The 19,483-nt window shown below is 39.9% G+C and overlaps 1 protein-coding gene across 1 annotated transcript in view; it reads left to right on the top strand.

Annotated features, from left to right (window-relative positions):
- LOC127028610 (ADP-ribosylation factor-like protein 15) overlaps positions 1-19,483 on the top strand; it is a 248,064-nt gene that overhangs the window by 113,157 nt on the left and 115,424 nt on the right. The window lies entirely within an intron of this gene.

Here is a 19,483-nt window from a genome sequence, read left to right as displayed (position 1 = left end):
AGTGTGTGTAGATTTGCTGGTCCTGTTCTTCATCATGAGAAACATAAAACACAATCAGGTATAAAGAACATAAGCAGTATCTCTTTCTCTCTTACCTTCAATACAGTGTATGTAACTGCAGACATATACAATATTTCTAGATGAATATACAGCCCATAAAATATTGCTCATTAGATTATAGAGAAAAGAACAGATCCAGATGTTTGGATAATAGTATCCTTCTAGAGAAGTAAAAAAGTGGCAGAAGAATTGAAATATATACAAATAATATTGCATGAAAAATCTGGCCTCATATACCTAGAGGTAAAGGAGATGATAGAGATTATAACAGAGGCCTAAACTTGTTAGGTCCAGCATGAATTTTTATGCCCTGAAAAGATCTCTGCTTTCATAAAGAATGAGTTGTCTCACTGCGATGTACATGTTCGTGCTGGTCTTCAGGTCTGGTCCTTATACTGGTCTTATGGAATTCTCACTTTACACAAGGAAACCTGTGGTTTAATATATGGATACCTTGATCACCTTTGACACCAACATCCTCTACTGCTATACTGGAAAGGGTACACTTTTCTGAAAGCATCTTCGTCTTATTTAAGATGTGGCAGGAAGTGAATGACACACGGAGATACTTTAAGTGGTTAGGCACAAATTAACTGAGAAGAAATCCTATGTTCATGTTCTCTCTCAGAGATTTCTAATGATTGGGCAGTCTATAGTGATTTTATTTTTAAATACAGTAAAAAAAAAAATTTTAAAAAAATTCCACTATCCATTTCCCTTTGATCACCTAGAAGAACTTAATGTTATCAAAATATCCAGGAAAAGAAAGACCAGTTAACAGTCCTCCTATTCTTCCATCTCTCCAACCCCAAAACCTGAGAGTCCTCTTACCCTCAGTAAAATGTAGAGTACTGCAGACTTCATTTGGGCAAATTGAGCAAGATTTTGCACTAAAGCAGAAATGACAGACATGAACGGTGGAAGCTAAACCATGAGTTCTAGACCTGTGAATGTAATCCAGTCCATTCAAGAAGTTTTTAGAGTAAGATTAAATATATCTTTCAGCATGAACTTCCCCTGAATTTTAATAGTATTAGCTTCCCTTAACATTACTCATAATGGAAATCTGTTCTTCTAAGAAAGGTTCTCAGAACCATTTTTAAGGATTCTGAAAGTGAAGTGGAATACACAAGTCTCTGCCTCAGGGTTTAGAATATGATGGGGAGAAAAGTTGCGGTTTTCTGAAGGAGTCAGTCAATCACATTTGTTGCAGTTGTGCAGCTGTTTGGATCCTCTGCTCTGCCTGGCTCTGATGAGGAGAAAAAAAGCAGCACCTGACTGGGTGTGAGAAGGCAACTCTGCTTAGGCTCTCTTGCAAGAATGAGGATGGGATACAAAGCTGGACTTGAAGATACAAAGCTGGACTTGAGGGATTTGGGTTCAATGATCAAAGCCCAGAGTAAATGTTTCAAGAAACTATAGTTAGCTTAATTGCTGTATTATCTTTGACTTCTTTCACAGTGCAGCTGAATTGAGGAAAAAACAAACAAACAAAAAAACCCCTTTTAAAATAGTTTGTCTTTGTTCTTCTGACTTTCATTTATTTTTATATGTGTGAGGCAGGATTTTCCAGTGTTGTTTCTGACCCTGTGGTTCTTTCTCCAGTTCCTATGTCCTTTCTTCTCTCCCTCATCCTTTTTATTATACCCTCATCTGTGTTGGGTTTGTGTAGCGAGGGAGGGGCTACAGGGGTGGCTCCTGTGAGAAGCTGCTAGAAGCTTCCCTGGCTCCAACCTGGACCCGCCTCTGGCCAAGGCCGAGCCAATCAGCAACGGTGGTTTTTTGTTTGCAGGAGTGCTCTGTGCTCAGTGAAGGTCAATATCAACACCAAAGTAGTACCACTTTTCCAAGGAGAAGTTTCACTTAGTTGCTTGGCTATTTTCTTCTGGCTGTCCCCTTGTATGACAGCCTGTTACAGTGCTGCTGATTTTGTGGAGATACAGTGTGTCAAGGCGGGGAGTGGGCAGATGTTTCTGAGGTACAGAGAGCAGGCTTGTTGGGCTCTAAACACAAAATCTTTTAGAGAATGTTTTACAAATTCTTCAGATTTATAAATAACTTTGCAAACCTAATGCTTTATCTTCAGTATTGTAAAAAGCATTTTTACAATGCATTGGCATTTTCTTGCTTCAGCTGTATCACTGAAAAGTAAGGTGTAAAAGTGGTCTGTGAAGAAAATGCTACTGAAAGCTACTAAACTTTACTTAAGAGTATTAAGTAATCTAGTTTTATAACTAATACCTGGCATCACAGTTACTCCCATTAAATAGGATAAAATATACTTAAACACTCTCACATTTAGATTTATTAAAATAGAAAGTACAAGACTGTCGTGGTTTAACCCCAGTCAGCAGCCAAGCACCACACAGCTGCTCCCTCACTCCCCTCCCTGCTCCCAGTGGGATGGGGAGGAGAATCAGGAAAGAAAGCAGAACTCATGGGTTGAGATAAGAACAGTTTAATAACTAAAGTAAAATATAATAATAACAATAATGAAATATAATAATAGTAATGAAAAGGAATATAACAAAAAAAAAGGGGGGGGGGAGGAAAAAAACCCCAGTGATGCACAATGCAATTGCTCACTGACCAATGCCAGAGCCGCGATCCACACCTCCCGGCCAACTCCCCCCTGTTTATATACTGGGCATGACGTTCCATGGTATGGAATATCCCTTTGGCTAGTTCGGGTCAGCTGCCCCGGCTATGCTCCCTCCCAGCTTCTTGCACACCTGCTTGCTGGCAGAGCATGGGAAACTGAAAAATCCTTGGCTTAAGAGAAGCGCTACTTAGCAACAACTAAAACATCAGTGTGTTATCCACATCATTCTCACACTAAATCCAAAACACAGCACTGTACCAGCTACTAAGAAGAGAGTTAACTCTGTCCCAGCTGAAACCAGGACAAAGACAAAGCAGTGCAGCTGTTTGCTATTCAGGAGAGTTGCAAAACCTTGGAAACAGAAGTATTTTGGATGTCCGCTCTGCTACATGGTGGTGGTCTTCACACAGCCTGGGCTTGTTTTGGGGGTGATTTCTTGGGTTCTTGGCTCTTCTGTAGACATGAAAAGGGAGACGGTGCTCAAGTGCATGCGTGAATAAGCCAATCAGGTAACCCAAATACAGATGTTTAAGAAATAGCCCCTATCCCAGAATCTTCTGTGCAAGGGTGAGCTTTGAGATTTCATTTTTCTGAAGAAAAAGACTTGACCAGGTTTAGAGGCAATTAATAAGATATGTTAAGTTTTTGAAATCTTTAATAAGCTGAGGGGTGAAAAAGCTTTATTTTTATGGATTTAGACTTTTTTCAAAAATAAAATGTTCCCCCTTTTTAAGATGCTCTTTATCCTCTCAGCCTCGATCTTTTTTCTTTTGAACAAATTAGGGCTAAACATATTTTTATTTCTCTCAATTAGGATATCTTTAATCTTGCTTCCTAGGATAGAAATCTTTGAGCTGTCTGCTTGTTTTGAGCTTAATTCTAAGATACAGAGAGACAGAGATGTAGTAGGCATGGTCTGCGTTACTGTCAGTTCTGGATTAGTGAGAAAAAACGCCTGATCCAGCCTTGGAACAAGACTTGGTTAGTAAGGCAAAAATGGAAATGTTTTTATATGAATGCAATGTTTCCCAAGTGTTTTGGACTAATAAACCTACAATCATAATCAGGTCAAGAGAGCAAACTGCTTTTAAAGAGGTAATTTCATCAGTCATCTGAGCTGGGACAGAGATTGTCACTGCCTGCAGGAGAGGATGAATGCACTTGATCAGCCTTGCAGGCTCTACATAGTCATCCGCCCCGTCATAGTTGTGAAGCTGGTGGGCTTGGTAAGGTGTATGTGTAATTCATCTTACTCCTTTCAGAAGCCATTAACGTGCAGTTATTGTGACTGGAGGCATCTCACCTCATGTAGCCCTTCACTTGCTTTGACTAGATCCCTCTGATCCCTTACTCAGTCTGCATCATGATCAATATTGCTTCATTTATAAATTTTTTATATATGTGTGTACATATGCTAATGCAGTATTTATATATAACATAATTATTCAGATATGCATGTACTTTAATATCAGATAGCAGAAAAATAATTTTAAGTTTACTTTAATCTATTAGTTAAAACAACATACAAGTGATTTTCACATCCATGGCATGTTGAGTAATAGTTCTATAAACCCCATCTCATTGGTTAAAGGAGTGGTTTTGTGACATCTCAAAGTTTTTCTGGTGTTATAAAATTGCAGTGTGTCCCACTTATAAAAGAACTTGAGATCATGTTTAAAATGCAGAATATTGAGTTAGCTTCATTTCAATATGATGTAAAACTAAGAAAATAAAAAGCACTCAAAATTCCCATGCAGTAACCAGTTTTCAGTCTTCCACCAAATAAAAGTTAAAATATCAATAGCTCAATATGTCAAATAAGAAATACATATTTGCTCTGAAGAGATGCGTAAAATCAGCCAAAGATTAAAAAGTATCTCTATGCAGTATTTTCCAGGCAGCTGCAGGCAGACTCTGACTGTACTCTGAGCAGACCAGGAGTCACGCAGTTGTGTTAGTGTGGCACTGAGCTCGGGATGTCCTGACACTCAGCACGCCACTGCAGGTACTCTCCTCTTGGTCTGAAGTCATGACTCAGCTCTACATCAAAGGAAGCTCAGGTCTGCCTTCAAGATAGATTTGGAGATACCTATGTAATGGTCATTGTGACATACTAGCACAAAATACATATTAATAACAAATAATTTGGGATTATACTTCTGTGCATACTTTCATAGAGCAGAATTAAGATCACATTAATTTAGGCATGTCCTGGCTCAACTGAAAGATGGAGCCACTGTATTCGTTAATGTCTTTAGTTTCATACGTACTATATAAAGACTTTTTCTACTACTGGTCACTGATCCTGTAATTAATAGAGAACAGAAGATTACACTGTATTCAAAGAAACAAATGTTCTGCAAAGTACAGAACTGGCAGATGAATGGTAATGCTGCTTCAGCATTCACAGTGCAGACACTTGCAAAGTGAACCTCTTCTGTGGTCTGAATGCAGGGCTTGGTACTGTGCCTGCTCTTGCGGTCCAGCCTAGCTTCAAGATGAAGATGCATTTTACAGAGAGACTGTGGGGTAATTGCAGTGTGAAAACATTATTTTATTATTTACTTCTAAATGCCTTCTGGAGTTAAAAAAGTAGTTGTGCAGGAAGCTTGATCCTTCATTTTGGAATGCTAAAAGAACACTGATAAGTTGGGGGGGGGTTTATTACTATTTTTCTTGGTGCTTTTTGGAAGTTGTCGTTATGGTTAGAAAAAACAGTAATTCTTATTTGTAAAGAGTTTTAAAGTTACTTGGCTTGTGCTGGGTTTAGCAGCCTTGACAATATTTGCACAGAGGTGACCAAAATCTGGAGATGCACATTTAGGGAAGAAAATTAGTGTTGTGTTATATTGATCTAGTTTGCTGTCATGCAGCATCACTGCAAACATAGGTGCCTTGTGATGTGATGGGCAGCCTGCAAATAGCTAATTGACTCTGATCTCTGTTAATTAGTGCAAGTAAATCTTATAGTGAAGCTTTGAAGAGATCATCTGAAGTAGATGAAAGCTGAGGCTTTACTCAGTGTCAGGGCCTTGATGCTAATTATTGAGTCCTGTGACTCAGCAAAAGGAAGACTCACTGATAAGGTGGTCTTATTATAGGAACTTCTATTCTTGTGCTATTTTGCAATTTATGTGAATTGTATCACCACCTCTGTTTCACTATTGCTGTACTTCAGCACAGAACTTAAAATAACTAAACCAAAACCTGAGGAATGGCACCCCTGTTTTATGCTTAAGACACAGTTTAAATACAGAAATTAGCTTTTGTAATATAAAGAAAAATTAAAATCTTAGAATAGCATATTTATATTAAAATAGCATTTTTTGAACACAGAAATTAATCTTCTGTAAAAGCCCTTGACACCCCCCCACCCCCAAAATTTTAGATGAATTTCTAACAATGTCAGATAGTAGACTGATCATATTTACATTTTATCAGCCTAACCTTCTAGGTGTAGGGAGTAATACTTTGTAAGCTAAGGTCTCAGTTAATTGTTATTTTTTTATGCTGTATAATTTGCTTATTCTATAAAAGTATACATTCCAAGTTTTATAAATGAGTAACATAATGTTAAAAAAATTGCTATAAACCGTTCAAGTGTCACATTTCAATGATCAGAAAGACTAAAATGAAAACTGGAACACTCTCAATCCCAAATAGACATTGCAATGGAAAACATTTATAGGCTTTGAATTTCAAGGGTTTAGATATTTCCCAGAAATATAAACTAATGAGGATGTGAAAGACCGAGTGTTATAATATGAACGGGAAAGATTGTAGGTCATCTTTACTGGAAACTCCTGATGATACGTGGTGTTTGCTATGTGTCTTCTTTATAGGGGCTTAATTGGTGCATGCTAGACAGCAAAAGATTAGGCTTGCAGCTCTGAAGTTAAACACTTTTTCATAGTGACTGTCTGATCAGGCTTTTTACATTCTTTCACTAAAATAGACTGACTTTGGTAAATTAGAGATGGCCACGTGAGATACTTTTGGAGTTTCACTTTTTTCAGGATTTTTATATTCACTGCAGATGTCAAAGGAGAAAGTTGTTCCAGAAGAATTAGAGAGTAAGAACAATTTTAATGGACTCTGATTTTTTTTTAAAGCATTTATTTTTAAATCTCTTTAGAGTAACGTCATGATGTAATTTATGAAGGTGCATTACTGTGTAGAAATGACCTCTGAACCTAAGTTCTCAACACTCATTGATAGAAGTTGCATGTTAAAGGACCCAATTGCTAGCTATGGAATTGGTCCTAATTTTCAGGTATAATAAAAGATGAATTACGTATTTTGTTAGTCTGGGAATTGGAAATATGCCATAAAATCAGTGCTACCTTCAAGATAACTTTAATACACAGAAGTTGTTTATTAATCTTACAACTACAGAAGATGAGGGCTTTATTTTCAAAATAACTATATAAAAATAATCTTTACTGTAATATTGAAAAAAATTATATTTTTATGTTCATTAATACTAGGAGGCAATGCTTATTAAGGTGGCTAGCAATAGCAAAACACTTGGATAGAATAATTGTAAATAAGTTGGTGGTTAGAATGATTTTTTTTTTGCACACTAATAATTTCTATCAATTATTACAGATAAAGGGCATCACTGTAGGAGATGATTGTTAAAAAATGCTAGAGAAATTTGTCTTACAAGCATGCAAAATATGCTAAAGATAACTGATTTTATATAAGTTAATTAAGCTAGTTTGTGTAAGATAGATTATAACCAATGACAAAACAGGGATTTGCCAAAATACGGCAGTGGAATTTCCTAGTTGTCGTGGTTTAACCCCAGTCAGCAACTAAGCACCACGCAGCCGCTTCCCCCTCCCCCTCCCCCTCCCAGTGGGGTGAGGAGGAGGAAAGGAAAAAAAAAAGTAAAACTCGTGGGTTGAGATAAGAACAGTTTAATAACTAAAGTAAAATATAATACTAACAATAGTAATAATGAAATATAATAATAATAGTAATGAAAAGGAATATAACAAAAAAAAAGGAAGGGGGGGGAAGAAAAAAAACAGTGATGCACAATGCAATTGCTCACCACCCGCTGACCGATGCCCAGTTAGTTCCCGAGCCGCGATCCACCCCTCCCGGCCAACTCCCCCCTGTTTATATACTGGGCATGACGTTCCATGGTATGGAATATCCCTTTGGCTAGTTCAGGTCAGCTGCCCCGGCTATGCCCCCTCCCAGCTTCTTGCACACCTGCTTGCTGGCAGAGCATGGGAAACTGAAAAGTCCTTGGCTTAAGATAAGCGCTACTTAGCAACAACTAAAACCTCAGTGTGTTATCAACATCATTCTCACACTAAATCCAAAACACAGCACTGTACCAGCTACTGAAAAGAAAGTTAACTCTGTCCCAGCCGAAACCAGGACACTAGTATAGTGGACAATCTTGTACAGCACAGAGATGGGGAAACTCCTGCTTTATTCTGCTTTGTCATAAACTGGATTATATATAAAAATAGTGCAGCCTTAAGGAATGTCATAGAATATGGCCCAAGTTACATTCCTTAACTGTATGCAGAAGGACAGGGAAATGCACCCAGCAAAAATGCGATTTTGTAAAATGCATGCTTTATGTAACTCAGCCATGGCTGTGAGTGTTTCCTTTTGTTCCATGCACAAGAAGCTGAGATGTGAGATGCACCCTTCGCTGAGGCTGTGGCTTCATCGGATCTAGGAGCTCACAGTGTGAAGGTCATGATTATTTCCTAATTGTTCCTGGCTGGTGACTCGGGCATTGTTTGTCCCAAACTTGTTCCTGAGACCTGTTTGCCAGGCTGAGGAAACAGGGGAGGATGGGACAACTTCCCTGAAGTAGGATAACTGTGTCATCTGATGTGGGAGAGTAGAGTAACCATGTTAAGTAGGATAACCATGTAGGTTATTGTCCTGGTTTTGGCTGGTATAGAGTTAATTTTCTTCTTAGTAGCTGGTACAGTGCTGTGTTTTGGATTTAGTGTGAGAATAATGTGGATAACACTCTGATGGTTTAGTTGTTGCTAAGTAGCGCTTATCTTAAGCCAAGGACTTTTCAGTTTCCCATGCTCTGCCAGCAAGCAGGTGTGCAAGAAGCTGGGAGGGAGCATAGCCGGGGCAGCTGACCCGAACTAGCCAAAGGGATATTCCATACCATGGAACGTCATGCCCAGTATATAAACAGGGGGGAGTTGGCAGATCGCTGCTCTGGCATCTGACTGATGCCAGATGTTTACTAGTCGGTGGAGACATAGCTGCTATTTTGTTGATCACATCCATTGGGATGTGATGACGTCCATCTTGCCATTTTATTCCTAAAAACTGAATCTCCTGTGCGGGTCCCTTCACCTTACTCTGTTTTATGGCAAAACCGGCTTTCAGAAGGATTTGGATTATTTTCTCCCCTTTCTCGAAAACTTCTTCTGCTGTGTTGCCCCATACGATGATGTCATCAATGTATTGCAGGTGTTCTGGAGCTTCACCCTGTTCCAGTGCAGTCTGGATGAGTCCATGGCAAATGGTGGGGCTGTGTTTCCACCCCTGGGGCAGTCGATTCCAGGTGTACTGGACGCCCCTCCAAGTGAAAGCAAACTGTGGCCGGCACTCTGCTGCCAAAGGGATTGAGAAAAATGCATTGGCAATATCACTTGTGGCGTACCACTTGGCTGCTTTTGACTCCAGTTCATATTGAAGTTCTAGCATGTCTGGCACAGCAGCACTCAGCGGTGGTGTGACTTCATTCAGGCCACGATAGTCTACTGGTAGTCTCCATTCTCCATTAGACTTTCGCACTGGCCAAATGGGGCTGTTAAAGGGTGAGCGAGTCCTGCTGATCACTCCTTGGATCTCCAGTCGACGAATCAGCTTATGAATGGGAATCAGGGAGTCTCGGTTGGTGCGATATTGCCGCCGGTGCACCCTTGTGGTAGCGATTGGCACCTGTTGTTCTTCAACCCTCAGCAACCCCACACCCGAAGGGTCCTCAGAGAGACCGGGCAAGGTGGACAACTGTTCAATACCCTCTGTCTCCAAGGCAGCTATACCAAAAGCCCACCGATACCCCTTTTTGGTCCTTGAAATACCCTCTCCTGAGATAATCTATGCCAAGGATGCATGGAGCCTCTGGGCCAGTCACAATGGGGTGTTTCTGCCACTCATTCCCAGTTAGGCTTATTTCAGCCTCCAATACAGTTAGCTGTTGGGATCCCCCTGTCACACCAGAAATACAGATGGGTTCTGCCCCTTTATAACTTGATGGCATTAGAGTACACTGTGCACCGGTGTCCACTAGAGCCTTATACTCCTGTGGGTCTGATGCGCCAGGCCATCGAATCCACACAGTCCAATAAACCCGGTTGTCCCTTTCCTTCACCTGGCTGGAGGCAGGGCCCCTCTAGTCCTGGTCAGAGTATTCGTTACTCACTTCTTGTAAAAATGACTTAGAGGTCCCTTCAAGAGGTCAGAAGCCCTTCTACTATGTCTGGGGAATTGCTTGCTGGAAACCGGAGCGGCATCTTTCCTGGAAGAATCCCCTTTTGTGGTTGTTTTTCCTTTCAATTCACATACCCGTGCATCTAGGGTCAAGGTAGGTTTTCCATCCCACTTCCTCATGTCCTCTCCGTGGTCACGCAGGCAAAACCACAGGGTACCCCATGGTGTATACCTTCTATATTCTCTCTCTTGATCAGAGGAACGCTCACTCCTAATAGCTGAGATACTGGTCCGTACAGGTGGGGAGTAGGACTTTTCGATCAGTTCAATCAGTTTTTCAGACTTTTCGGACAGTTTTTCCACAGCTGAGACACAGGCTCGTAGGGAGGAAGAGAGATTTTCTTCATATTGCCCGAGTTGGTGACCCATTTCATCCACTGTCGGTGCCTCTTCATCTTTCCAGGTGAGTACTGCCAATGGGTTGGCATACGATGATGGTGCGCTCCGTACAAACTTCCGCCACATGGGTCATGTGCATTGAACTTCATCTGGATCTCTGGGTAATTGTGCATTGTCTGGGTCATAATAAATCATCTCTAGCACGGCTAATTCCCTCAGGTACTGGATACCTCTTTCCATGGTGGTCCACTTGCCTGGTTGACAGATAACATCTTCCTTGAAGGGATACCTTTCCTTCACGCTTGACAGGAGTCACCTCCAGAGGCTGAGGGCTTGTGTCTTTTTTCCAATTGCCTTGTCAATGCCCCCTTCCCTAGAAAGGGATCCCAATTGCTTGGCTTCCCTACCCTCCAATTCCAGGCTACTGGCCCCGTTATCCCAGCATCGGAGCAGCCAGGTGATAATGTGCTCACCTGGACGACGGCTGAAATCTTTTCGCATATCCCGCAGCTCACTCAGGGATAGGGATCGAGTGATTACCTCTGGTTCTGCCTCTTCCTCCTGTTCTCGTGATGACCCTGGTTCATCTTCATCCCTTACTAAACGAACTGATTTTTTTGACTATTTCTTCTTCTGTATAGGGGCGACTGATACCAGCACAGGTTGGTTCTCTGGTTCAGCTGCAGTGCCTGTCGCAGGGGTTGGAGTAGCCGCAGTGCCTGTCGCAGGGGTTGGAGTAGCTGCAGTGTCTGTTGCAGAGGTTGGAGTAGCCACAGTGTCTGTTGCGGAGGTCGGAGTAGCCACCGTATCTGTTGTGGGGGTTGGAGTAGCCGCCTTGCCTGTCGCCGGGGTTGCAGTAGCCGCTGTGTCTGTTGCAGGGGTCGGAGTAGCCGCAGTATCTGTCGGTCTGTTTTCCCTCCCTTCCCCCTGAGGGTGCTGCACAGTATCGAGCAGTGTTTGGTAGATACTAGCCAGGGCCCAGCACAGTGCGATCAGTTGTGCCTCTTGGAATAGCCGCAGCATTTTCCTTTCAGATATTCTATCACTTTATCAGGGTCCTGTAGTTGATCGGGAGTGAAGTTCCAAACCATTGGAGGTGAGAAGTTCTCTAGATACCTGCCCATATTCTCCCACATGCCATGCCACCCATGGCTATTAAGCCTCGGGGCAGATTTCTGAAAGGTATTCTTAAACAGTTGTTTAACCTTAAACAAGGCCTGGAACACATTCAGGAGACATAGCAATAGGAACATGCTGGTTTGAACATCCCAAGGATATTCAAAATTCTCAAGAGCTATTGTAATTTGCCTGGAGGAGAAGGGGAAGATGAAGAAATGTGTCTCCCCCGTGGCTTGGCTCTCCGATGAGAAAAGGTACAAGGTGTAATTATTAATAGTTTCTGATAGATGGCTCCCGAAGTACGGAGGTGACGGCAATGCTGAGTACAAATACCAGATTAGTGTCACGACCAGCAATTCTATCGTATCATAAGCCAGTGTTACAAAGTAGAACAACATGATAACTCTGGCCCAGTTCCCACGGGTGATAAACAGCACAACAGGGAGCATATACTGCAAGTAAGGTATTACATAACGCACCTTTAAGAACAAGCGCACCAACTTTGAGAGCGAATACATCAACATTGTGACCAGCAACTATCGAACTAATAGAATGAATGTTTATAACAAATTTGTTCTAACACATTCCAGTCAGATTTGTCGTTATCTCAACCCGTAGTGACCCACGTTGGGCACCAAAAAGGACTGTCGTGGTTTAACCCCAGCCGGCAGCTAAGCACCACGCAGCTGCTCGCTCACTCCCCCCTCACCCAGTGGGATGGGGGAGAGAATCAGGAAAAAAAAACCTCGTGAGTTGAGATAAAGACAGTTTAATAGGACAGAAAGGAATGAAAAACAATGATAATGATAATAATAATATGACAATAGCAATACTAAAAGAATTAGACTATACAAAGCAAGTGGTGCACAATGCAATTGCTCACCACTCGCCGACCGATGCCCAGTTAGTTCCTGAGCCGTGATCCGCCCCTCCCAGCCAACTCCCCCAGTTGCCCATACTGGGCATGATGTCATATGGTATGGAATATCCCTTTGGCCAGTTTGGGTCAGCTGTCCTGGCTGAGTCCCCTCCCAGCTTCTTGTGCCCCTCCAGCCTTCTTGCTGGCTGGGCATGAGAAGCTGAAAAATCCTTGACTTAGTATAAACACTACTTAGCAACAACTAAAAACATCAGTGTGTTATCAACATTATTTTCCTACTAAATCCAAAACACAGCACTATACCAGCTACTAGGAAGAAAATTAACTCTGTCCTAGCTGAAACCAGGACAATTACCATAGTTCATTCCATCACCCTAAAGTGCTTGCTTGTTATTTTACCAGAAAACCTCCTTGTTATCACCAATGAGGATATTTTCCTAAAAAGTAGATTTTTGTCTCTGAATTCTTCAAGGCAGATAGATAGATTTTTATTTTTTTTAACAGAATATTTTGTTGAATTTAAGGGAACTGGAATGACCAAATTAATGCTGTTTGGGGAACTGGTGTTAAAACTAGAACAAAAGAAAAATCTGCAGAAAATCTTGCTTGAACAAAAATAGCTAAATAGATAAATATGCCTATCAGCGTCCCCGCCAAACACTTTTCGGTTGTGATTGTAACATCATATAAAACTACATCTTTTATAATGTAGGGTGTGCATTTTGAAGTCTTTCAAATTAGAACAGGGAGAAGAACATTACTCTATGACAAGGGATGTGCTGAGTACGGTAGAATATATGTCTAAATGTTTTTTTTTCTCTGAATTAACAAGTTAATCCCTGTACTTTAGTTTTGGAATATATTTGGTGGTCATAGTATATACTCAGATTTCCATCAATCAAAATGGTTAGAAAAAAAAGGCAGTTGGAACTATCTTTTGTGTAGAGGCTTAATTTTTGTCCTTAGTTGCAGGGACTATTAAGAGATATCCCTGTTCTCCAATTCTCCCTCATCAATTGTTACCAGTAATTACTATTTAATGATATAACTTGGTCATAACCTTTTTGTCATAATTTCTGTCTTAAGTACGATAGCCAGATATCCCATATAATCAAAAAAGTTTAGTCAATGTGAATGAATCCCATTCTGATTTTTTTTTTCCCCAGGGATCGTACTTTTTAAATATATCCAAATCGGAGTTCTATATTTTTCCTTTAAATCTCATACTAATTTCAAATGAGGTAAAGATTTAACTGCCTACTGTTCTCTGTTTTGTGAATGACAGACACATGCTGTATCATTCTGATAATTTTACAAAGGTTGCTAAATTCTTTCACCGTGGCTCAAGATATTTTGCAGCAAACTGATGTGACTGATCTGCTATCATATGATTATTGGTTTTAAGCCATAAAAGGAGTGGGTTATATCTTCTAGTCATGCTAGTGTGTTCTCTGACACCTCAGCTCTCTGGGAAGAGGAAAAACAGAGGATGTCTTCATTACCCTGTCAAATTTGGACCATCTTTTTTTTTTGTTTCACTTTTGCATCTCATGCTGATGAACTGGGAGAATGTTTTTATCTACAGTTTGACCACAACTTAGTAGAACTAAACATTGTACTGGATAACAGTTTCTTCCCTAGTGTCTGAGAAAAATATAAGGAAACTAGCAATTTAGAAATGACTCATTTCTATGTAGTTATTATTTCTGTTTAACCAAAATTTCTAATGAGGCTGTATATTTCTGTCATAGAAAATGAACTCTCAGTTGACTCAGGTGGAAAAAATGTGTTTATAGACACATTATTATATGTATATAATGCAAATGATTTTTAAAAAATCATAATTCTAAGGCTGTCAGCATGGACTTGCAATGAAATGAATTACATCAGTCTATTAGCCTTGTCAAGTACTGTCCTTCATAATCATTTAACATATTATAATTTTCAAGATGCTGGTGATGTATCTAGGCTAATGCTTTTTCTCTACTTTCCATCATTATTCTGTCATTTTAATGAAGTCAGCGTTTTTTATGTAACTTTGTGCTAAAAACCCAGACTTCAAGCTTTAGCTTGAAGCAAAGATTAATAAATACTTCTGTATCAAATTATGTGTTTCTTACTAAAGATTATAAAAATGTCATTGAACTGCATTCAGTTTTCCTTAAAAAAGGAAAGCAAGGAGATGATGGTAAGACAGGTTTTGTAACGGCTAAATAAATAGGCGTATAGTGTTATGGGTATATTTAGGTTACACCAAGCTTTATGAAGCAGGTTGGATAGTCTAGCATCTTTCCAAACAAGAAAAGTACATCTAAAAGTTGTATGGATACCTGTTTTAATACCCTTGTTTCCTCACAAATGCTGATACCCTCTTTTAGATGTATATTAGTTTGTTCCAGTAGCTGTCCTGTTTTTAGGCTGTTGAGAAACCACGCTAGGGCATCAACAGAGTTGCTAAGATAACATTTCAGTTGCTGACCTTTTTTCCAACATATTTACTGTTTCAGGCTACCATTTAAATAAGAAAAACAGTTCTAGTGTTATTACAAAAAATAAATTCATACTATATAATAGTATGAAATAACATTTGGGAAATTCCTCAGTTTATACAGGATCTGCTACACAAATTCTCAAGCCTTCCCCCCCCCCCATTTTACAGGCAACTTGAAAGTATTTTACACTTGGTATAATTATTAGAGTGGAGTCCTTTTAAAATCATGATGAATGCATTCAGCTGTTGTTTTGGGGATTTAGTGATCAGTATGTTTCAGCATCCAGAAACAGAACAAACTATATAATGAATGAAACTTTTTTTTTGCAGCATTGAGGTGAGGTCTCAGTTCTCAATTTCAGTTATTAAGATGTATTTGTATACATTATAAAAACTGTAAAGTGCTTTTTAAAAATGCTTGGTGTAAAATGTAAAGTCTTGCACATTTTAGCAAAATTGTCAGTGGAAAAAAAAAAGCTTTGAATAAGAACATGATGATTTAAATAAATTACAGGACAAATTGAACTAGAACAGTCCATGTTCAGGACTGAATCTTTCAGAGAATGAAACATTTCAGTTTAAAAATCCATACAGCTATTCTCCCAGAGTAAAACAGCTCTTATATGAAACTCAGTGGAGTTTTTAGATTTCAAGGTCCCAAGTCGGGGAGTATATTTACTCCTGTATCTGTGTTCTACAGTGATCGCACTTAAGGAGAATAATTGATCATATGACACATTCCACAGTGTCTATAAGGTGTCTGCAAAACACAGTCAAATAACAATATTTCTGGCCTGTACTGGTTGGCAAGAGAACTTTCAGTGTGTCTAAAGATGTGTCTTCACAGCATATGTGTTGTTTTCGGGTGCTGTTAAAATACAAGTTCCTGAGTAGTACTGAAAGATCTGTTACAGTTGATTATTTCACTATTTTTCATTACTAATTTAGAGGATTTCAAGTTTTTCTGTTGCATTGTAATTTGTTTCTTCTTATGTATGCAGAACCAAATGTGTGACAGCCTGGCTGGGTGCTACACTGTTACAGCTTTGCCCAGCCCCACACATTGCACAATGGGGGCAAGGCCTTTCTGAATATGCTGATAAACAGTAGCTTTTAAAGAAGTATAACCATGATGACATTTAGGTTTTTAGCTCTTCCACAGAAATATCCAGCAGCAGTATTCTGGGATCGTGTTTGGAGTTTGCAGAGGAAACTACCACTCTTCTCCATGTTCAATCATCCTTCCAGGAAAATCTACTTGGAAGAACATGGAGCCCCGCCCCCCTTTTTTTTCCTTCTGTTTTTGTGAAAGGTATGCAAAATGACAGCTAGCATCTTTACTGCCAAAGTAGTGTCTATTGTAAGATAAATGCAAATTGATAAGAAGGGGCAAAGTTGTGGAAAACTGGAGATAACAGATCTTAGATTTTTATGCCTTTGGTCTGGGAGTAGTATTTTGGCTGCGGGATGTTTGCATGAGAAGACTGTGTAGTGTCAGGATGGGCAGATAAAGACAGTACAATGCTGTAGTTATCCAGGTAAGAGAAAATGGATTGACAAGAGGTTTGTGCTGTCTGTGCACAGGCTACTGTTGCCATGGGGCACAATTACTTGTGAATATACATCCCTCTTACCTGTGGTTAGTTTGAGCTTTTATTTGAACCTGGACTTTTAAAACTGTCTGGCTGGTTTATGCTGAAGATCCTGATGGCAATATCTGAGACAATTAAGCTCCTGCACGTGTTGTGGAAATAGGCAGCTGGGTGGAGAAGAGTCAATCCCACAGGTGCCCTTGACAAGGAGAGGGCTGCAGCATGTGATGCCAGTGGTCAGAGCTGTATGGAAAGCCTCACTCTGTGCATGTGGGAGATACTGCAGGAAACTTGCCTTGTAAGTGTCACTAGAACAGTTTGGGTTGGATTTTTTTCTTAAATACCTTGCACACAAATATCCTATTGACATGTTTGTTTAAGGATGGTTTGAAACTTTTCTTCTCCCCCCCCATCATCCCCTAAGAAGTAGCTTGTTCCAGCTTGTTTTCCTGCTTTTATTCTCCCATCAAGCATATTTGGCCTGTGCTTTTAGTTAAAAATGTAAAAAACAGGGTAGTCTCTTTAAAAGCCTGGAATGTTGCTCTGACCTTGGCAAAAAGAAGATGCTTTGAAACTTAGTAAGAGGAGGATTTTTTTCATTAACCTCCTTACATGTGTTTCCAGACACAGCCCGTGACATACCAGGTACTAGGGAGGTAGGAAAGAAGACAAGGTGACAATCTGCATAACAGGAGGAGGATGCTATGTTCTCAGATGCCCCATTTGGGCAAGGGGAGGGCAGGTCAGCTGCCTGGCTTCATCTCTCCTCTCATTTTTGGGCTTGCCTGCCTTTTTCAAATGTCTCTTGCTCCTGTTGATTTTTTCAGTTTTAATAAACCATAGCATGCTACATGAATTAATCCTAAATATTCCTCATTTATTGCAGTACAAGCCTGGATCAAAAACACCTTGTGAAAATCCAAGCTTAATCCTGGCAAATGTGGGGAGGTTTCTTCAGGAAAAAAAAAAAAAACAACCCCAAAAATGAAAACTTATATATTGTAATTAAAATGAACTGGAAAAGGGTGCAAAGAGTCTATAAAATCTTCCCAGTCTTGCAGTGTAAATAGTAATGACATAAGTACATTACTCCTTTAAATAAGGAGTACTAATAGTAAAGGAGTAATGTATTTACTCTTTTACTCTTTGTATAAGACTCTGTGTACAATCTTTCTTCCTTTGCAGGTTGCTTTTAGAAGTTTGAAAGTCATCCAGTGAAAACTAGTTGATTTTGGATTTAGCATATTACATTATTGTGTAATTACTTTTACTGGCTGTACTGCTTGGACTGGGTTGGTTAGTTGGTGTCTGGTGCTTCCAATTTGGAAATACCTCCATCCCTTTTTGCTACAATGTTTGTGAGGGTTTTTTTGCAGCAAGCTGGGACATACTATAGCTGTCAGTGAGAATAAATACAAAATTAAAGCATATTTGATACAGGAATTGGGTGACAAAAGCTTCCTGTGTGCATACTTAAAAATGAAAAGTGGTGCGTTCTAATAGTTGTTTGACAACTTGATTTATTACCAATTTATAAGTTCTAAAAGAATTTAGCTATTATAATAACATACTGTCATGGTTTAACTCCAGCCAGCAACTAAGCACCACGCAGCCGCTTCCCCCTCCCAGTGGGGTGGGGAGGAGGATCGGAAAAAAAGGTAAAACTTATGGGTTGAGATAAGAACAGTTTAATAAGTAAAATATAATACTAAGAATAATAATTTTAATGAAAAGGAATATAACAAAAAGAAAGAGATAAATTAGACCCAAGAAAAGACAAGTGATGCACAATGCAATTGCTCACCACCTACTAACCAATGCCTAAACAGCAATCTGCCAACTCCCCCCTGTTTATATACTGGGCATGATGTTCCATGGTATGGAATACCCCTTTGGCTAGTTCAGGTCAGCTGCCCCGGCTATGCTCCCTCCCAGCTTCTTGCACACCTGCTTGCTGGCAGAGCATGGGAAACTGAAAAGTCCTTGGCTTAAGATAAGCGCTACTTAGCAACAACTAAAACATCAGTGTGTTATCAACATTATTCTCACACTGAATCCAAAACACAGCACTGTACCAGCTACTAAGAAGAAAATTAACTCTGTCCCAGCCAAAACCAAGGCACATACGTATATTTTGTGTTACGTTAGCCTGAAGAATTTGACATTCAAACATGTGCACGAATTAGGTTAACTGTTTCTGGACCTTCTGTTGGAGGAGAGCAGGGATGGGGTTATTTTCTTCACCTGGTCACCTCATCAGTCATTACAGGTGCCTCTCTCTGTAGTTACAGTGTTGGAGCAGAACAATGTTACCCTTTTGCTCACCCTTGCAGTTCCTTTTCCAGTTTGGGTAAAGTGAGCAGAGTCTTGCTTCTTGATCTATATTAAGCCTCTCCTAGAACTTGCCAGTTAGGCTATAAAATTAAAACAGGAGCTGGGAAAAATATTGCTGTTGACAGAATGCAGTTTGTTTATTCATATATATGTGAGAGGCAAGAGAACTCCATAGATAATAGCTAGTGCTGTATTTTTCTTGTTTTCCTGCTGACTTCTTATCTATTTGCTTTTGTGTGGGTTCGTATCACAGGGTGCCTGGGAATACTTTATCCTGCTAGTTAAGTGAAAGAACCTGAATTGTATTATTACTCTTGTGGGTTTTTGGTTGTTTTTTTTTGTTTGGGTTTTTTTTTAATCAAATTCAATTCTGAATTGATCAGCTGCCCCATTATACATAAAAGCCATTATTAGCACAGGTCATTGTGTGTCTTGTAGTCACAAAGGTCTATAGCAAGGCAAGGTTTATGGTGAGAAGAGATCGTAGAATGGTTTGGGTTGGAAGGGACCTTAAAGATCATCTAGTTCCAACCCCCCTGCCATGGGCAGGGATCAGGTTGCTCAAAGCCCCA

Source organism: Gymnogyps californianus, unplaced genomic scaffold (genome assembly GCF_018139145.2).
Source record: "Gymnogyps californianus isolate 813 unplaced genomic scaffold, ASM1813914v2 HiC_scaffold_36, whole genome shotgun sequence".
NCBI lineage: Eukaryota > Metazoa > Chordata > Aves > Accipitriformes > Cathartidae > Gymnogyps > Gymnogyps californianus.
The sequence above is the reverse complement of the archived record's forward strand: the minus strand, read 5'-3'. Positions and strand labels throughout refer to the sequence as shown.